The sequence below is a fragment of the Dipodomys spectabilis genome, unplaced genomic scaffold (genome assembly GCF_019054845.1).
Source record: "Dipodomys spectabilis isolate Male_0828 unplaced genomic scaffold, ASM1905484v1 ptg000003l, whole genome shotgun sequence".
Lineage (NCBI taxonomy): Eukaryota > Metazoa > Chordata > Mammalia > Rodentia > Heteromyidae > Dipodomys > Dipodomys spectabilis.
Window position 1 is genome coordinate 5,470,227 of NW_024870680.1, and position 17,569 is coordinate 5,487,795.

The window sequence follows — 17,569 nt, forward strand, 5'->3', positions numbered from 1 at the left end:
AAGTAGGCCACATATATGGATCTGGGAGAAGTTTGTTGATACATGAACATCTCTTAACAAGTGAGAGAGAGAGAGAAAGAGAGAGAGAGAGAGAGAAACAGAGAGAGAGAGAGAGACACAGAGAGAGACATACACAGAGAGAGAGAGAGAGAGAGACAGAGACAGACAGAGACTGAGACAGAGAAACTGTGACAGAGACAGAAAAACAGACAGAAACAGAGACAGACAGAAACAGGGCAAGAGACTGACAGAATGAGAAACAACGAGACTGAGACAGTCAGAGAGAGGAAGAGGGAGAGAGAAGAAAAAGGGGGGGAACGGAAAAAGAAAAAAACAGTTAAGTTGGAAATACAATTGAAGGAAGCCTTCCATGCTAGTGTAAGGAATCTGAAAATGCACGCTATAATTAAAGGGAGCCAAATAAAGCTGCTAGCAAAGCACTGACAGATTCTGAGGTTAAGAAAGGAAGAAAAAAATAGAATAAGAAGGATAGAAAGAAAAAGGCCTCTAATTATCCCCTTATAGAAGGGAGAACTGGGTGGATACAGAGACACAATGATTTACAAGAAAGAAACATGAGCGCTATCTCCAGAAGGCATCTACTGAAAGAGAAAGTCTTGCTTTACAAACTTTCTAAGAAGAATCATCAGATTATGCTTTGCTTCCCCCTTGTGGCTGCAGGCAGATCCTGCACATAGGAGGTGTTCAATCTGGAAGAAAAGCTCTCCAATGCAGTTAGGTAGCTATTTGAGTTTGCCACATAAGTTTGAGATAATGAAAAGGCAAGCCCTGCACAGATTTCTCACAAGTGTAAATTCTAATGACTCAAGAAGCTGAGCTCTGAGGATCTAAGTTTGAGGCCAGCCTGGACAGGAAAGTCTGTGATACTCTTATGTCCAAATAATTAACAAAAAGCTAAATGAAGACTGTTGGCTCAAGTAGTAGAGCACCAATGTTAAGCAGAAAGCTAGGAATGATGCCCAGGCCCTGAGTTCAAGCCCCAGTACTGGTACAAAAGATAAAAGAAAGAAAAGCAGAAAGAGTACCTTTGAATAAAGATCGATTTATATCTAGGAGCTCTCCTTGGTCCTTTCCTCTCTCACGCTTTACATACAATGTTTCTGAGAATTCAGTTGTCTAAATCAGATATCAGTTGGGTTGAAATGTTTCCTTGACAATGCTGAGTTTTACTGAATATGGGAAATAATCACAGCTCTCATATATTCATCATAATGTGCAAATTAATGTATTTCAGATGATACATGACAACTTTGGAAGAATTTGGTTATCTAGTTTAATGGAAGCTGTATACTATCCAGATCTACGTGACAGTGAAATTCCACTTTTAGGCCTAGCCCACCGAGCACCACACACCTGTATACCAGGAAACATGCATGAATGTTACAGCAGTATTTTTGTAGTTCAGTTACTCTAAAAGGCAAAGCAATAGAAACAGTTCAGATGCCCTTAAGAAAAGCAGGCTGCTGTGCTATGCCATATAATGACACGCTGCACAAAATGTACAAGAATTGAAGTATGCCTACACATGTCTACATGAATACATTCCATACAATACATTTGTAGAAATACTGCCCAAAGATATCTACAAATTCAATGCAAAAGCCATCAATATCCCAACAACATTCCTGAATGAAATAGAAGCAATCCAAAAATTCATATGGAATAATAGAAAAATACTTACAATACACTAAACTTTGGAAACAGGCAAAACTTAAACATGCTTTATGGATAATATATATGAACATTTGTTTTTGTTTTTGTTTTTTTTTGTAGGGAATCTGTTTCGGTGAAACAGACTTGTGTACGTAAAACTGTATATATATATATATATATATATATATATATTATATATATACTGTATATAATATATACATATTATAATACTGTATAATATATATATATATACACAGTATATATATACAGTATATATATACAGTTTATATATACACATGCATGTATGTGTGCATATAACATATACATTTTGAAGAGATGGCTTATGTAGTTATAGGACTGCCAAGTCTCCAATTCAGAGGGAAAGGTAAAAGTCTAGAAGCCCTTGGGCAGGAGCTGAAATAATCCATTAGTGGAACTTACTTGTTCATCCCCACACATACTTCAGTATTGCTCTTAAGCCCTTACAAAGGATTGAACAAAGCCCACTCAGGAAATCAATGGCAATCTTTTCTTATCTGATTGTAGATCTCCACTACAGTTTAAAAATTCTATCCCAGTAAAACCTTGATTAAATATATATTCTTATTAGTGTGTAATCCATTTGATCAAGTTATAACAACATATGCAAATATACCAAATATATACAAAACAACCAAATGATATACAAATTATGCAGCCTCTGGAGAAAGTGCATAGGTGAGGCTAGCAGCAAATACCCAGATGTGTCCATGCTGTGAGCGCTACTCATTTTCCAGGGTAAATGGCACTTATGAGGGTATTTGTTACACTATTCTTTATAGCTTGTATAGCTAGTATAAATTCCTTCATCTGCATGAAGGATTTCATAACTAATCATGAATATAATATATCACAACATGAAGTAATTCTTTTCTAAGAATATAGGACCCTTCTGAGTATAAACTGGGTAGTTGGCGCTCTTCCATCTACCCTGTATGTGTAACCATTTATGCTGCTGCACCCCAAAACAAGCACACGAGGCACAAAGATTACTAACAACATTACACCAGGTGCTCGGTGGTGGACTAAATGGGTTTACTAAAAACAACAAAGACCATTTTCAATAGGAGACTAATCCAGCATCCAGAACTCAGCATTCCCAGGGCCTCAGTCGTGAGGTTGAATTTACTTACTTAAAGGTCTTCTGTTTGGGCTAGTATGTAGCCCATTGGAAAGGTATCTGCCTAGGTAGCACAATACCATGAATTTGATCTCCAGTATTAAAAAAGATAAGGGAAGGGAGGAAGGAAAGAAGGAAGGAAGGGAGGGGGGAAGAAGGAAGGGAGGGAGAAAAGGAGGAGCAAGGGAAGATGGAAGGAAGAAAGGAAGGAAATAAATAGACAGGAAAGGAAGAAGAGGGGTAGAGAGTGAGGGAAAGAAAGGGAAAGGAAGTAAGAAGGAAGGGAAGGAAAAAAGTCCACCTGTTACTTAACTTGTTCCTCTGTAAGAAAGAAAGAAAGAAAGAAAAGAAAGAAAGGGAAAAAGAAAATAAGAGTAAAAAGGAAAGTAAGAAGGAAATAAGAAGGAACATAAGAGAGAGAAGGGGAAGGAGGAAGGGAAGAAAGAAGGAAGGAAAGAAGAAAGGAAGTTTACCTACTACCTGGTGCATTTCTTTTTAAGAAAGTGAAAAAGAAGGAAAGAAGAAATAAAAAAAGAAAGGAAGGCAAGCAAGCAGGGCATAATGAAGGAAGAAAGGAAAGAAGGACGGAAGGAAAGGAAGTCCATCTTCTACCTTAACTCTTCCTCTTCCCTACCAGTCAAAAGATGGGACCAAGTGGGAGCTTATTCCCCCATTAATAGATTTCACCTTGGCAAACTTGTTATCCCTTTTGAACAAAGGCGTTGGAAAGGTGATGGAATGAGACACATGGACATTTGGAATAGCTTTAGTAAATCCAAGCACTCGGTTGAATGCTGTGCTAGTTGAGCTGCAATGCTGGTTGAAGAAGAGAGTGCTTGGTGTTTAGAGACCTTGGGTGTTTCTTTCCATAGAAGTGCGATTGGGAAGGGGCTAAGCTCACTGTCCTATGGACTCTGCAATTTGTCTGTCCAAGGTACCAATGAGGGCCTTCAGAATCTCACCAGGATTCTCTTCTACCTGCTCCCACTCTCATCTGCAACAGACACAATGAGGTTTCGAAAAATTATAGTACAAATCAGATCACTTAAAATTTTACAGTCTTAGCCATTTTTATATATTGTATTACTGCTAATTATATTCACTACAGAGACTCCTAAAAATCTGCCACTATACCAATTCATTCCCCATTTCTTCCCTTTTTTTCTTCTGAATGAATCCTACTCCTCTATGTATGTCACATAGATCAAATCAAACATCAGGTGCCTTTTTATTCTTGACATGTCAGTTCACACAATATCCCCCTGGATCATCCAAGGTTCATGTGTGTTTGTCTTCCCTTCCTTCTAAGGCTGAAGAGTATGCTATTGCATGTATATTCCTCATTTAGTTCAGCTGTCTATCCATCCATACTCATCTGAGTTGTGTCCATATAAACATGACGTGCAAATATCTCTTCAAGACACTGGTTTCGGTTCTCAGGTATATATCAGAAGCAGGATTTCTGAACCATATGGTAGTTTTACTTTTATGGTTTTAGAAACCAACATAATGTTAGCCATAGTGGTTATATCATTGTATACTCCTACTAGCAATGCCATAATGGGTCCTTTGCTTTTGTTTGTTTTATACCAGCAATAGGGTTTCAACGGAGAGCCTCTAGCTTGCTTGGCTTATTGCTCTGCTGGCCCATTACCACTTAACCCACAGTGACTTTTTGTTGCTTATTTTGGTGATAGAATCTTGTGGATTTTCTTCCAAGCCAGCCTTTCTCTTCAATCCTCCACATTTTACTCTTCTGAATAGCTAGAATTACAGGTGTGAGCCACTGGTGCTCAGTTTTTCCTTTCTTCTGCTTTGATCTCAAAAGCATTTGCTTTTGAGGCAATCTCTGTATGGAACTCAGGATGGCCTGGAACTCAGGATCGTCCTTCAGCCTCTTCAATATTCAGATTACAGGCATGAGTCACTATGTCTCATTCAGAACAAATTTTTGAACATATAAATGAGAGCATATGACTTTCCTATTGAAAAGTTTTGATGACTTTCCATTCTTCTCAAGATGAGAATCTAAATCCTTCACAGGAGCTACCAGGGCTGTGTAACCTGATCAAGGCAACTCTCCTATCTGACATAAGACTAAAGTCCACCATGCTTTCCCAGCTCAGAAACTTACATGCTTATTTCTCTTGTAGAATGCACTACACTCCAACATTCCCATGATGAATTCCCTTACTCTTCATACAGTCTGGGAAGTATCCTCACCTCCTCTAGTGAATGCAGTTCCTCCTTTATGCTCTCTAGGAGCACCTACTCATTTTCTTCAGAATCTAATCTAGGGTTATGTCATTAACTTGCTAATTGAGTTAGAAGTTCCTTAAGAGGAAGAACACTGCTGGGCACTGATGGCTCACGCCTGTAATCCTAGCTACTGAGGAGGCTGAGATCTAAGGATCACGGTTCAAAGCCAGCCTGGGCAAGGAAAATCTGTGAGACTCTTATCTCCAATAAACCGCTAGAAAACCAGAAGTGGTGCTGTGGCTCAAGTAGTAGAGTGCTCACCTTGAGTCGAAGACTGAGGGACAGCACCCAAGCCTAGAGTTCAAGCCCCATGACCGACCAAAAAAAAAAAAAGAGGAAGAACATTTATCTTTCCTATTTTCTATCAAATCCCAGCAGTTAGTGAAATGGCAAGGTTAAGCAAATCTCACCTGTAACTAGGAAAAAAATGACCATTTTTAGGTTAAAGAATGATATATTTGGAAAGTTTCATTCTACTTGTTAATTTTTCACACACAGATAAAACCTTGACTGAAGAGATACAAGGAGGTGGAATAGAATAAAATAAGTCAAAACCTAGCAAAATAAGTACCAACAAATGAGTACTTGCAAGGGGAGAGAGTGGGGCCAAGGAGAAGGGGGTAAAGGATGGAGAGCGAAGGGAGGAGAATGCAGGCAAGAATTCATTGTATGTACCCCAGAATTGAGAAATACAAGGGAAGGGATGAGTCAAAAGGGGGTGGAGATGTTGAAGTGATGACACAGATCAAGATCCATTGTACATATCCTGCCCATGTAATTGTAACCCCTCTGTACAGTATGTTCACAAAAAAATTAAATTAAATTAAAAAAAAAAGATCCGTTGTACACATGAACTGCTTTGTTAAGTGACAAACAATTCAATACATAACCTCAAATGAAGCTTCGCAAGGGAAGGGGATGGGTTGGGAGAGAATGTTGACAGGGTGATGTTGATCAAGAGGCATTGTACTCATTAACTTCTTCAGTAAATGGCAATTCTTGTATACAACTACTTAAAGATAATAAAAAAAATATTGGAGGAAAAGCCGAAAATAAAACTAGAAATGTACCCATAAGATGAAATGGGCCATATTATGTCCAAGGAAAGGCCCAAAGTTGCTATTGGATTTTAGAGTTACATTTTCTGTGCTAGAAGGCAGTGTACAGTGGATTACATTTGCCTTGCCAACTCTATTGGTATACCAAACTCCAAGCCACACAGTCTCATCATTCACATTCCAGTTTTCTGGGTGATAATGTATCAGTTATTGTTCAGATTTTGAATTGAAAATTTCTTCCAAGCCATTCAGTTATTCATTTTATCTCTTTTATAACATACCAGTGGCTGACAGTAAATTTTAATTTCAGTCTAACATAATTGTTAAAGACTGTACCAAATCCTGTAGAAGAACCAAATGTGATTAAAAACCTGCCTTCTAGTGCTTTCTGTCTTGAGAAAGAATGTTGCCACCAGCAACTCCGTTGATGGTGACCTTACTATTTGCTTGCTGCTTTCTTTTTCTTTAAAAGCATTCTGATGGATGTATGAGGGATGGGGAGAATGAGGAAAGGAGCAATACTGACCAAGCTCATTTTACTCATAAGCTGACAGGCTGAATGATAATCCCTTTACACAACTGTTTAAAAATAACACAAATACAAATGTAATTTTATTAAAGAAGTCATATGACAGGGAGCCGGGCCCTGGTGGCTCATGTCTATCATCCTAGCTACTCAGAAGGTTGAGATCTGAGGATCATGGTTTGAAGTCAGTCCAAGCAGGAAAGTCCATGAGACCCTTATTTCTAATTAACCACTGAAAATGCTAGAAGTGGAGCTGGGGCCCGAGTGGTAGAGTACCAGCCTTGAGCTAAAAGACTGAAGGACTAGACTGATTTTAAGCCGCTGTACCCCTCCCCAGTAAAAGCAACCAGCGCTATTGTTCCCTAAAACAAACTGCATTTCACCTATTCTAAGATAGGTGAAACTCACATACAAATGTATGTGAGTTTCTGAAAGCAAAGAGTGTTTGAACAATGACAGTAACCTGTCTCATCTACTGAGCAGGGGATGCAGTGTTGGCAAGGGACTCTGTGCATACCTCAGGATACATTATGGTCTCAGAGACTCACTATGAGTGCTCAATAGAGGAAGGGATGGATGGATGATGGATAATTTCATTGTCAGTGCAGGGCAAAGTGAAGTCAATAGTAATCCCTATTTTGGGGAAAAAGTCAGAAGAGACTACATAAGAGGTTGTGTATGCACAGAACTTGGAAGAGCTCTTCATCATTTGTGATCGGTGGCATCACTGAAGACAGAGGAAGGTATGAGACAGGAGGGTGGGAAAGATCGGGTGACTTCAGGAGTCAGTCAGCTCATATGAATGCACAGGGAGTGATGGAAGAAGAATGGGGAGGGGTGAGACTCAGTATGAGGTTGATGCACTGGCACTACCAGGACCACATCAAGGAATAGGAACACTTCTGAAGGGGGCTGCTATGGTCCAAAGATGTATATGGAGGTGAATTGTGGGATGCTGCTGCAGAGAATTCAAGGAAGAAAACTAGTTATTCGGTAGCTGTTACTCTTTTAACAAACTTTTGTGTAGTATCTATTAAACACCCTGTACAATACTGCAATAAATATGACTCAAGATTTCATCTAGTTCAAGATTTCAAGATTTTATAGTCTACAAAAGTAAAAAAAAAAAAAACCCAGATTACTAGATAGAAACAGTAAAATAACAAATGCATAGGTTTCTGTGACTTTTGAGCCCACTGGAGACGGGGCACGGAGAGTTACGGGACAAGTGAAAAGTTCCAGGGAGGTGGTGTCAGCTTAACTGAGACCCAAATGTGGGCCGATGCCAAAAAGCATGGGAGAGACAGGCATGGTAAGCCCCAGAGTCGTTCTATTGCTTTTGCTCCTAATTGAACACAATTTGGACTGGTGGAACTCCAAGTTTGGAAAGATGGCATGGGAAAATCCAGAATGGTAGAGAGAAGAGAGTTAGCATGTTGGAGTAAGTAGGAGCAGGGAATTTGTTTAGAAAGGGAACCAGGAAGCGAATGCAACTATTCTGAGGAGAGGAAGACAAGGCTCTGGTGAGGAAATGAGCGATGGGGGTGAACAAAAAGAAATGAGCAGGAAGCTGGGTGCCAGTGGCTCATGTCTATAATCCTAGCTACTCAGGAGAATGAGATCTGAGGATCACATTTCAAAGACCAGCTGGAGCAGGAAAGAGTCCATGAGACTCTCATCTCCTGTTAATCAACAAAAATCCAGAATGGAGCTGTGGCTCAAGTAGTAGAGAACTAGCCTTGAGCACAAAAGTGTAAGGAAGTACCCAGACCCTAAGTTCAAGCTCTAAAAATAGCACATGGAAAGAAAAATAAACAAATAAAAGGAAAGAAACCAGAATTACTGCTAAAATAAATCCCTCAACTTTGTTAGATTATTTTACTGGGAAGATGTCCCAAATCCCCTGTGTTTCAGATACATCTGTCTAGAGATGACAGTGGCTGAAGTGGGGGTCAGCTTTACTCTGATACTCAATCACATTATACCAGTTTGCTGGTACGAACCCTACTGTGGAAGACACAGGAGGGGAAGTGTGGAAGATCATCTTTGTCTGTGTAGTATTGTGTTTGGATGGTATCATTAACTAGGCTAGTACTAGATGTACTTTCTAGATGTACTTTACTAGATGGTATTCATTGTTCTATCAAAAATTTGAAGGAAGATTGCAGAGCTCAAATTTTAAATGAAATCCCCAAAGTATCTACCACACTCAAAAGAAACCTCACATCTGTAATCCTAGCTACTCAGGAGGCTGAGATCTGAGAATCACAGTTCAAAGCCCACCCGGACAGTAAAGGCCAATGTGACACTTATCTCTAATTAACCACTTAAAATGGGAAGGGGAGCTGTGGCTGAAAGTGTTAGAGCACTAGTCTCAAGCAGAAAAGCTAGGGGTTGCACCTGAGGTCAAGCCCCATAACCTGCAAAAAAAAAATAAAAAAGGAAAGAAATATGTGAGTTGAATAGGAAGAAACACATAATATCCCAGAGTCAACATGTGTGTGATTTAAAATTGGTGTTAAAAGATAATGGGTAAATGCTAGATGAAGGTAGATCTTTCCTGAAATCCTAGCTATCCAGCAGGCTGAGATCTGAAGGTCACATTTCAACACCTGTCTGGACAGAAAAGTCCACGAGACTCAAAATAACCAGGAAAAATAATGGAAATAGAGCTGTGGTTCAAGTGGTAGAGTGGGAGAGAAAAAAAAAAGCTAAATGAGAGCGCTTGCAGTTCAAGCCCTAGTACCAGCATCACAGGGCAGGGGGCGGAGAGGTGGGTTATCTCGGATTATAAAGACGTTACTTATTTGTCTGATTCTATCTTGAAGGAAAACCTCAGGAAATAAAATAACACCTATTTCGTAAGTTTGTTGGAAGGATTAAATTCACTAATATTTCAAGCATTAATTCATATGCAGGTACTATCATAGACACTAATTTGAAAGATAAAACACACAGGACAGGACATTTCAATAAGTTTAGGGGGAGGGGGTGCTGATTTAGGCCTGACATCTTAAGGTTGCAATAAGCACAAAATAGCTTTTCATAATTGCACATTCAATTACATATTCAAACACCTAGATCGATTATAAAAATGCTTTCCCCAAAGACACTTATTATATAGTACCTTTTGTGGGGAGTATATAACCCATCATAGACTGCATGGATTATAAACCAAATCTATTTGTGGAAATATCGAGTGTATGTGTATGTGTGTATGTACTGGGGCTTGAAATAATGTTGCCATGTTCTCACTCAGCTTTCTTGTTTGGGGCTGGCACTCTACCACTTGAGCTACAGCTTCAAATTCCAGCTTTTTGCTGGCTAATTGGATGGGGGAGTCTTTATGTGTTTGACTGACTGAAATGGCTTTGAATTTCAATTCTCAGGTCTCAGCCTCCTGAGTTGCTAGGATTACCGGCTTTAGCCACTGGGGCCCAGCTGAAATACTGATATTTTTTATAATAGCCTAAAGTCCTTTTTGCTTAGAATTCATTGCTAATCAGTTCAGAGTTAAGGCCACATCTCTGTGTTATGCCTTACCTCTCTCTACTTCCAATGTCTTGGAAGCCAACTCATCAGGAAGTGCTTTACAACAGAAGTAGCCAGATAAGAACAGCTGGAAAGCCAAGCACAATGGCTAATATCTGAATTGGGATTCAGATGTTATGTTGGGAGGTGGAGATATTAGGATTATAGTTGGAACCAGCTCTGGCAAAATATATATATATATATATATATATATATATATATGTATGTATGTATGTATGTATATACCTACACACATATGTGTGTGTTAGCAAGACCTTATCTCAAGATACAAGTTGGGTCATATGACCTTAATTCCAGCTTCTTGGGAGGTAGAAGTAGGAGAAACTTGGTGTGAGAACTGCCCAACCAAAAAGTACAAAAGCCTATTAGAAAAATAGACTGAGGTATAAAAGACTGGGGTACAGTCCATTGTGCAGAGTGAGTGACCACTTGGGCCATGAGTTTTTCCCATGGAGAGGACAGTTCATGCAGATTGTTGAGATGAAAGGCACTAAAAGGGCTATCTTACCTAATGCAACAAGAATTTAGGCCTCCAGTATGACATGCTTTTGTATTTTTTCAATGTCTCTCTTCCTAGCATTTCTACTTTACAAATTTCTAATTTACTACTTAGGTAATAAGATGCTAATATTTTGTTGGATGAATGAATGATGATACTTCCTGTTAGAACAAAATTTTACAGTGCCATAGTGGAATCATGTGTCAGCAGTCACACAATCAGCTGGGAGGTGTGCGAAGTTGAGGTTGACGTAAGTGGTCTCCTCCCAGGGACGTCCAGGATAATAGAAGGGCTGGGAAGTTATCAGAGCAGTTCCAGAGGTTCAGACTCTCAGAAGGATCAGAACAGCAGATTGAGGGCTAATGATGAGCAATTCAACACCTATGGTTCCAGACAACATTCTCTCTGCCTGCTGAACATAGCAGACATAGACAGACATAGGCAGACAGTCGTAAAAGCAGAAGAGGGCAGGAGCATTAGCCTGAGTCGAAGCACAAGTAGCCGGCATACCAAGTCTTCACATGTAGAGAAAAGATAGCACCCACTGAGGTGCAGAGCACTAGATCAAAGCCCCAGCAGCTCAATGGTTTCCTTCAGAGGGTTTGCGCTGCTCAGGCTACAGGATGTTTGTGATAGACAGCATGGCAAACACCAGCTCCCTGCACTGGTGAAAGTCTGAGCTGTGTGTGTGTGTGTGTGTGTGTGTGTGTGTGTTTGTGTATCAATGGATGGGGTGTGGGCTTGGGCTCTTCTTATAATACTGTATCATTAGACATGGACAGAGAACTAGGAAGATCCACATTTCCTAAGCATCTTCCAGGAATGAGGCCCTATGCTAAACATGTTGATGCATAGTATCTCATCAGTTGCATAGAACAATGCTTGTGTATTATTCCGAGTCCAATTTTATAAACGAAGAGTCAGTCTCAGAGAGCTTCCATCCTTGTCTGAAGTCACATTGCATTTTAGAGGCCAGCACAGAATTTAAATCCAGGAAACCCAGGTGTAGGGAACTCTCATCACTTGACGAAGCATTAAACTGAAATGTGCATCTCCTCGTCCCTGTGTACCAGGCATTGTGAGCAGAGAGGATTCCAGCTTTCAATAGGAAGTGACTCTCACAGATGCTGTGCCAGATGCCTGGCTTGGGGCGGGGGAGGGGGGAGTTGGGTGGGGATGAGTCAGATGACAAACACCCACAGGATCTCGCCATTCTTGATTGAATCTAGCAGCAGTTAACCCCGGAGAATTACTCAGACAGTATTTGAAGTTATGATTCAAATGGACAAACTAATTGTTGGGTTTGTTCTCAAAATATTGCTTTGATTTCTTAGTACCAAAGCAATCTGACTTCCAGTGTGGTCCTCCCGCATCAATCCATTTCTAGCTCCCTCCTGCTTCATTTCCCAGCTGGCCATCAGTCCCCCGCCAGCCTTCCTCCAGCTCTCAAGATGAACTCAGCTGAACTTGGATGAACCTTTTCCAGGGCCACGAGAGCTTTCCCTTACCACGAAGATTGCAGGGCACAGTACCTATTTCAACAAGGCAAATATTTAAGGAGGTCTTCTATAATCTACTTTGGTTAGTTACTTTCATTTGTCCAAGAATTACATGTAGTTCAGTGAATGAGCTACTTAGTGCATTGCACTGTGTTTATCTGTGTGTCAAGTGTTGGCCTAGGGTCACAGTAATTGGGATGGCCCCAACTGGGTAGGGATCTTTCTTTGGGGCTCTCATTCAGGGCTGACAGAAGGGAAAAGAGGGCATTCACTTAGTTGTCTTCTAGTTTGTTGATGGTTTTTCTTTGTGCAACTTTCATGCTCCAGGAAGCACCAGCCTACATGCCTCACAGGTGAGGTTCAAACCTTGGCTAAACCTAAACAGTTCTCCTGACTACATACAAGCTCTCAAATTCATTCTGCTGCTTGGCTTCAGACTCAATGATGCAAAGTCAATCCATTTCTTTCATTTTGTTACTGAAAATCTTGCTAACCAGATCTGTAGAACCCAGATAGGATTCTTCCTGGCTGTGGGAAGCACGGTGGCATATGTCAAAGGCCCAAGTACTCTTCCAGATTTATTTCAATCCAAACTATTTGTTGAGTGTTGGGTACCAGGCAGAATGCTTGTTTCTAGTATAACAATAAATTATCTTTTTTTCCATACACATGGGAAATATAGAAAAAATAAATTTTGGCCACACTTGGATTTGAACTCAGGTGCAATTGAACACTGTGCACGTGTTTGAGCCAAATCTTCAGCTCTTTCAGTTCTTTTAAGCTTGGGTTATTTTTTCAGATAAAGTCTCACATTTTATCCAGGCCAGTCTAGACTGTGATCCACCTACTTTCTAATCCCCATGCAGCTGGGAAAACAGGCATATAGCATCAGGCTTCGACTTTTCTACTGAGGTAGGGTCTCATGAATGTCTTTTCAAGGCTGGAATTGCGATCCTTTGGATATCAGCCTTCTGAGTAGCTGAGAATATAGATGTTAGTCAATGTCATCTAAATACTTCTATAAAAAGAAATTTTAAAAGGGAGGGCTCTCAGGGAGTCACTTCTGTCATCATAGAACACTTAGTCAAACCTGAGTGTCCAGGGGAAGTAGCAATGGAAAAAAAAGGCTTATAAGAGTTGATTGGGAGACTGAAAAATAGTCAGGGGGAAAGCAGTTCTGGGAGTCACTATGGGTAGAGGGTGCATCAAGAACAAAGGGACAAGAGTGTAAGTGTCCATCTTACTCACTGTCGCCTCCCCAGCACTACAGTGTGCTACATCATACACGCTTGATATGTTTGAGTTCCATGGAAAGTGGGAGGTAGAAATAAGGAGGAATAGTTGCAGCTGTAAGCTTTGGTAAAGAAATACAAAACAAAATGTTAACATTTTTCCTTTTTTTATATGTCTAAAACCACTTATAATTAAATGAAATATACAATATTCATCATGTACCAGCAGCTCATGCCTGTGGAGGCTGAGATCTAAAAACAACAGCTGGGCAGAAAAGTTCTCAAGATTCTTATCTCCAAGTAACCAGAAAATGCAGGGCTGGAGGTATGACTCAAGTGGTAGAGTAACAGCTATGAGCAAAAAAGTAAGGCTCTGAGTTCAAGTCTTGGTAGTAGCATAAAAATTAATAAAATAAATAATAAACAAATAAAAAACAGCATACAAAATTCTAATAATCAGGCCTAATGTTGATTACTTATTAGGTCACACTCTGCTAAGATAGTTTTCACGTATAATCTCACCTGACCTCAAAGACATTGTGATATGGGATTGAGTTACCCTTCCAGCCAGGATACCAGGAAGTTAAATTAGGACACAGCCACGGTCATGTGGTTGGTGATATCCTGAGGATGAGCCAGGCACTCTCTCCAGAACTTGCATGCTCAGCCACTACTCCAAAACTGAGGTTTTAGAGAGTTATTTTAGTTCCGTGAGCTCAGGAGTGGACAAATGGTAGATCTATTTGGAGATGTCAAATAACTATTAATATTTTTCTTTGTTCTGCTGACAAATAGCTATCCGATCAGTTCACTCGTGGAGACTACTGTGTTTTTTTTTTAAAGAAAGAAACAAACAAGCTGAAAGTGCACACATCTTGAGATGTGCAGAAAGTAGAGCATTAAGGTAGACACTGGTAGCTCATGCCCGTAACTATAGCTATTCAGAAATCTGAAATACAAAGAATTGCAGGTTAAGGCCAGCAAGGGTAAAAAGGTCTCTGAGACTCCAGCTCCAAAATAATCAGCCAAAAGCTGTGTTGGAGGCATGTCTCAGATGACAGATCACCAGCTACTAGCAAGCATGTCAACCAAGCATGAGCCCCTGAGTTCAAACCCCAGTATTGACAGATCATTAGTAATTATTAAGTCCAACAGCATACCAATAATACAGTGTCCCATTCAATTCTTACATTTTTTTATGACTTAAAGCCTGTTTTTGACTAATTTATTGAGGCACAAAAATATCCTACCCACAGCTTTACAAACATCTTTTAGATAGCAAGTGGCATAGGAAAATTGAACTTGCATTTCAAAAAGCAGCAACTGCATTTTGTTTTCTGTTATATTGGATTGTGTCCTGGAGTCAGAAAACCTGTCCGTTTGAGACATGGTTTTGTACTGTATTTAGTGCTCTGAAGACTCTCAGAAGCTGGGAGCCGGTGGCTTACACCTGTAATCCTAGCTACTCAGGAGGCTGAGATCTGAGGATCACAGTTTAAAGAGAGCCTGGGCAGAAAAGTCCATGAGACTCTGATCTCCAGAAGTAGCGCTGTGGCTCAAGAGGTAGAGCACTAGCCTTGAGCTGAAGAGCGCAGGGACAGCGCCCAGGCTGAGTTCAAGCACCAGAACAGACAAAAGAAAAACAAAAACACTCTCAGATTGGGATTTATAATCACAATACCTTCCTTATCCAATTTCTGAGCAAATTGCTTGACACTTAGCACATTCTATGTGAAGAATTGTCAGAAGGGACCTGAATGTTTGCCGTCATTGTACAATGCTATGCCCACTGTCTTTTGTTCCAAATCCCTGGCCTGCCATTCCATTCTGACTTGCTCAGAGAGCCCAAGGTATGTTTCATTCTGCTGTTAGCTCTCCTGGGCTCAAACTTGTAGGGAAGAATTTTCACTGTCCATCAGCCTTCCTTTCCAGCTGCTTCGGAGAACAGAAGGAGGGCAGCACTGAGTTAGAACAGGTTCTCTCATCATTATTTAAATCATCAGTTCTTTTAAAAGAATCTTAAGAGTCATTAAATATTCATGAAAGCATCCTTCCTGGCAGCTTCTCCACTGTAGGTAATTACAGAGGGTTTAAAATATCTGACATTGCTTGGAAGCACACAAAGCTCTGTCAGCTGCAAGCAGAGGGCTGATTTGTAATTTAATTAACATCCTGGCTTGTCCTGTTCTTCATGGCAAAAAAAGCAGGAAAGTATTTCCTTTCATTTATGAAGCCTATTTGAAAAAAAAAAAAAAAAAACATTCAAATGAAGCACCTGGAGGAATTGTTCATCTGTTTCTTCAGTCTTAGTACTTTATCCCCTGCTCCAAATCTGGGAGAAAATCCTCTTTTCAAGTGTTGCTTGGGCCACCCGGGAGGCTGATTGTAGGTCAGTCACATTTTTAAGGTTATACTGTTGGAAATCTGGATGCAGTTAGCAACTGATTTATTTGTTTTTGTTGTGCTTATTTATTTTTGTGTGTTTATTTGTGCCAGTGCTGGGGCTTGAACTCCAGGCTTGGATGCTGTCCTTGAGCTGTTTGGCTCAAGGCTAGCACTCTACCTGTCTGTCTACTCTATCGGTCACACAGATTTTTCATATGTAGGCTAAGTTTGAACTGCATTTCTCAGGTCTCAGCCTCTTCAGTAGCTAGGTTTACAGACTTGAGCTACTGGTGCTTGGGTGTTTTCTTCTTTTTACAGGCCAGGTTTTTCTTGCTGAAATGGAAGTGTGAAACTGGAGAGAGAATGCAGAAAGTGCATGAAGGGAAAGGGACATAGTCACTGATAAGCCAAAGCCTTATGAGAAAAGGAAAGGAATTTGCTAGAAAAGGGCCAGCTGCTTGCGTATTATAAAAATTCGAAGTGAAAGTGCTAAAGATGAACATCAAAGTGTCCAAACAAAATATAGTTTTCAAGTTCTGATGGCATAACTAAAGTGAGGGAGTACTTGCCTTGCAAGTGTAAGGCCCTGAGTTCTATCCTTCTCAGAACTTCATCAAAGGAATTGTGGAATCTAAATTTGTACAGTTTGGAGAGGAAGAGAAATCCTCTAACTTTGTGTACTTCATTTCTTGAGGCTGTGTCCCTCACCACCTCGATTTTCTCCATATTCCGAGCTGGACTCACATATTTCCTGGGACTCATTACTTTTCCTTTAAAGTTTGGTTAGAATTTTCATACTGACTCCACTTTCTCCCAAAACATGTTCTTCCTTTATGCCAAAGCACAATTTATCTCCCTGCACTCAGGGCCACACATTCTTGCTGGATTTGCATGCTTACCTAGTGCTCTCCCACTGAGTGCTCCTCCAGCCTGGCTTTTTGATGACTATTTTGGCAATGGAACTTAAGGATTTTTGTTGTTGTTGTGGGGAGGGGACAGTAGGTCTGGCCTAACCTCAAACTGTGATCTTCCAAATCTCTTTGTCCTAAGCAGCTAGGATTTCAGGACTGAGCCACTGGCATGCTTTCTAAAGTACAGGTTTTTTAAAGATGAAGAGGATTTTTGTCTAGTAGCAACATTCCGTCAATCTGGTCCACTGTACACACAACTATGCAGCTCGCAGGAGGAGGTAACTTCCTTCCCCCCAGAAGGGACTCAGATTAAAAAAGGAGAGGTAGACCTGGCACAGAGAAAGATGTGTGTCAATGGGAGTTAACAGAAGCAGCAGAATTAAAAAGTTTTGAATATTTCTTAAATGTCAGGCATTGTATAAGGAACTCTGTGTAGGTGCATTACAGTGTTGCTAAATGTCATGAGTATGATGACTTCTTTGACAGTCTAGAAAAAGTGCTCATAGCTAGAATCCACTAATTGTTAGTGAAAGACCCCAGCCCGTGCTTGCCCACTAGGTACCCCAAGAAAGTTGCTGCCCCTTACCCTGCATACCTAAGGGGGTGGTGGGGCAGGATAAGTGCAGGCCGCTAACCAGGAAACGAAACCTCGAGCCTCTGAGTCACCGCCTGCAGACCCTAGCCTGACCCTAGTACATGCCTTAAAGCCAGACATTCCTAGAAAATAGCCGACCCACCTGTCCCTTCCTGTAAAACTTAACCCTAATGGCAGGGTAGGGCAGGATGTAATAAATCACTTGTCAAAATTAGGGAAC

General features: G+C 40.5%; 1 protein-coding gene across 2 annotated transcripts in view; it reads left to right on the forward strand.

Moving 5' to 3' along the window:
* Dlg2 (discs large MAGUK scaffold protein 2) overlaps positions 1-17,569 on the forward strand; it is a 2,085,086-nt gene that overhangs the window by 997,506 nt on the left and 1,070,011 nt on the right. The gene's annotated exons all lie outside the window — the stretch shown is intronic.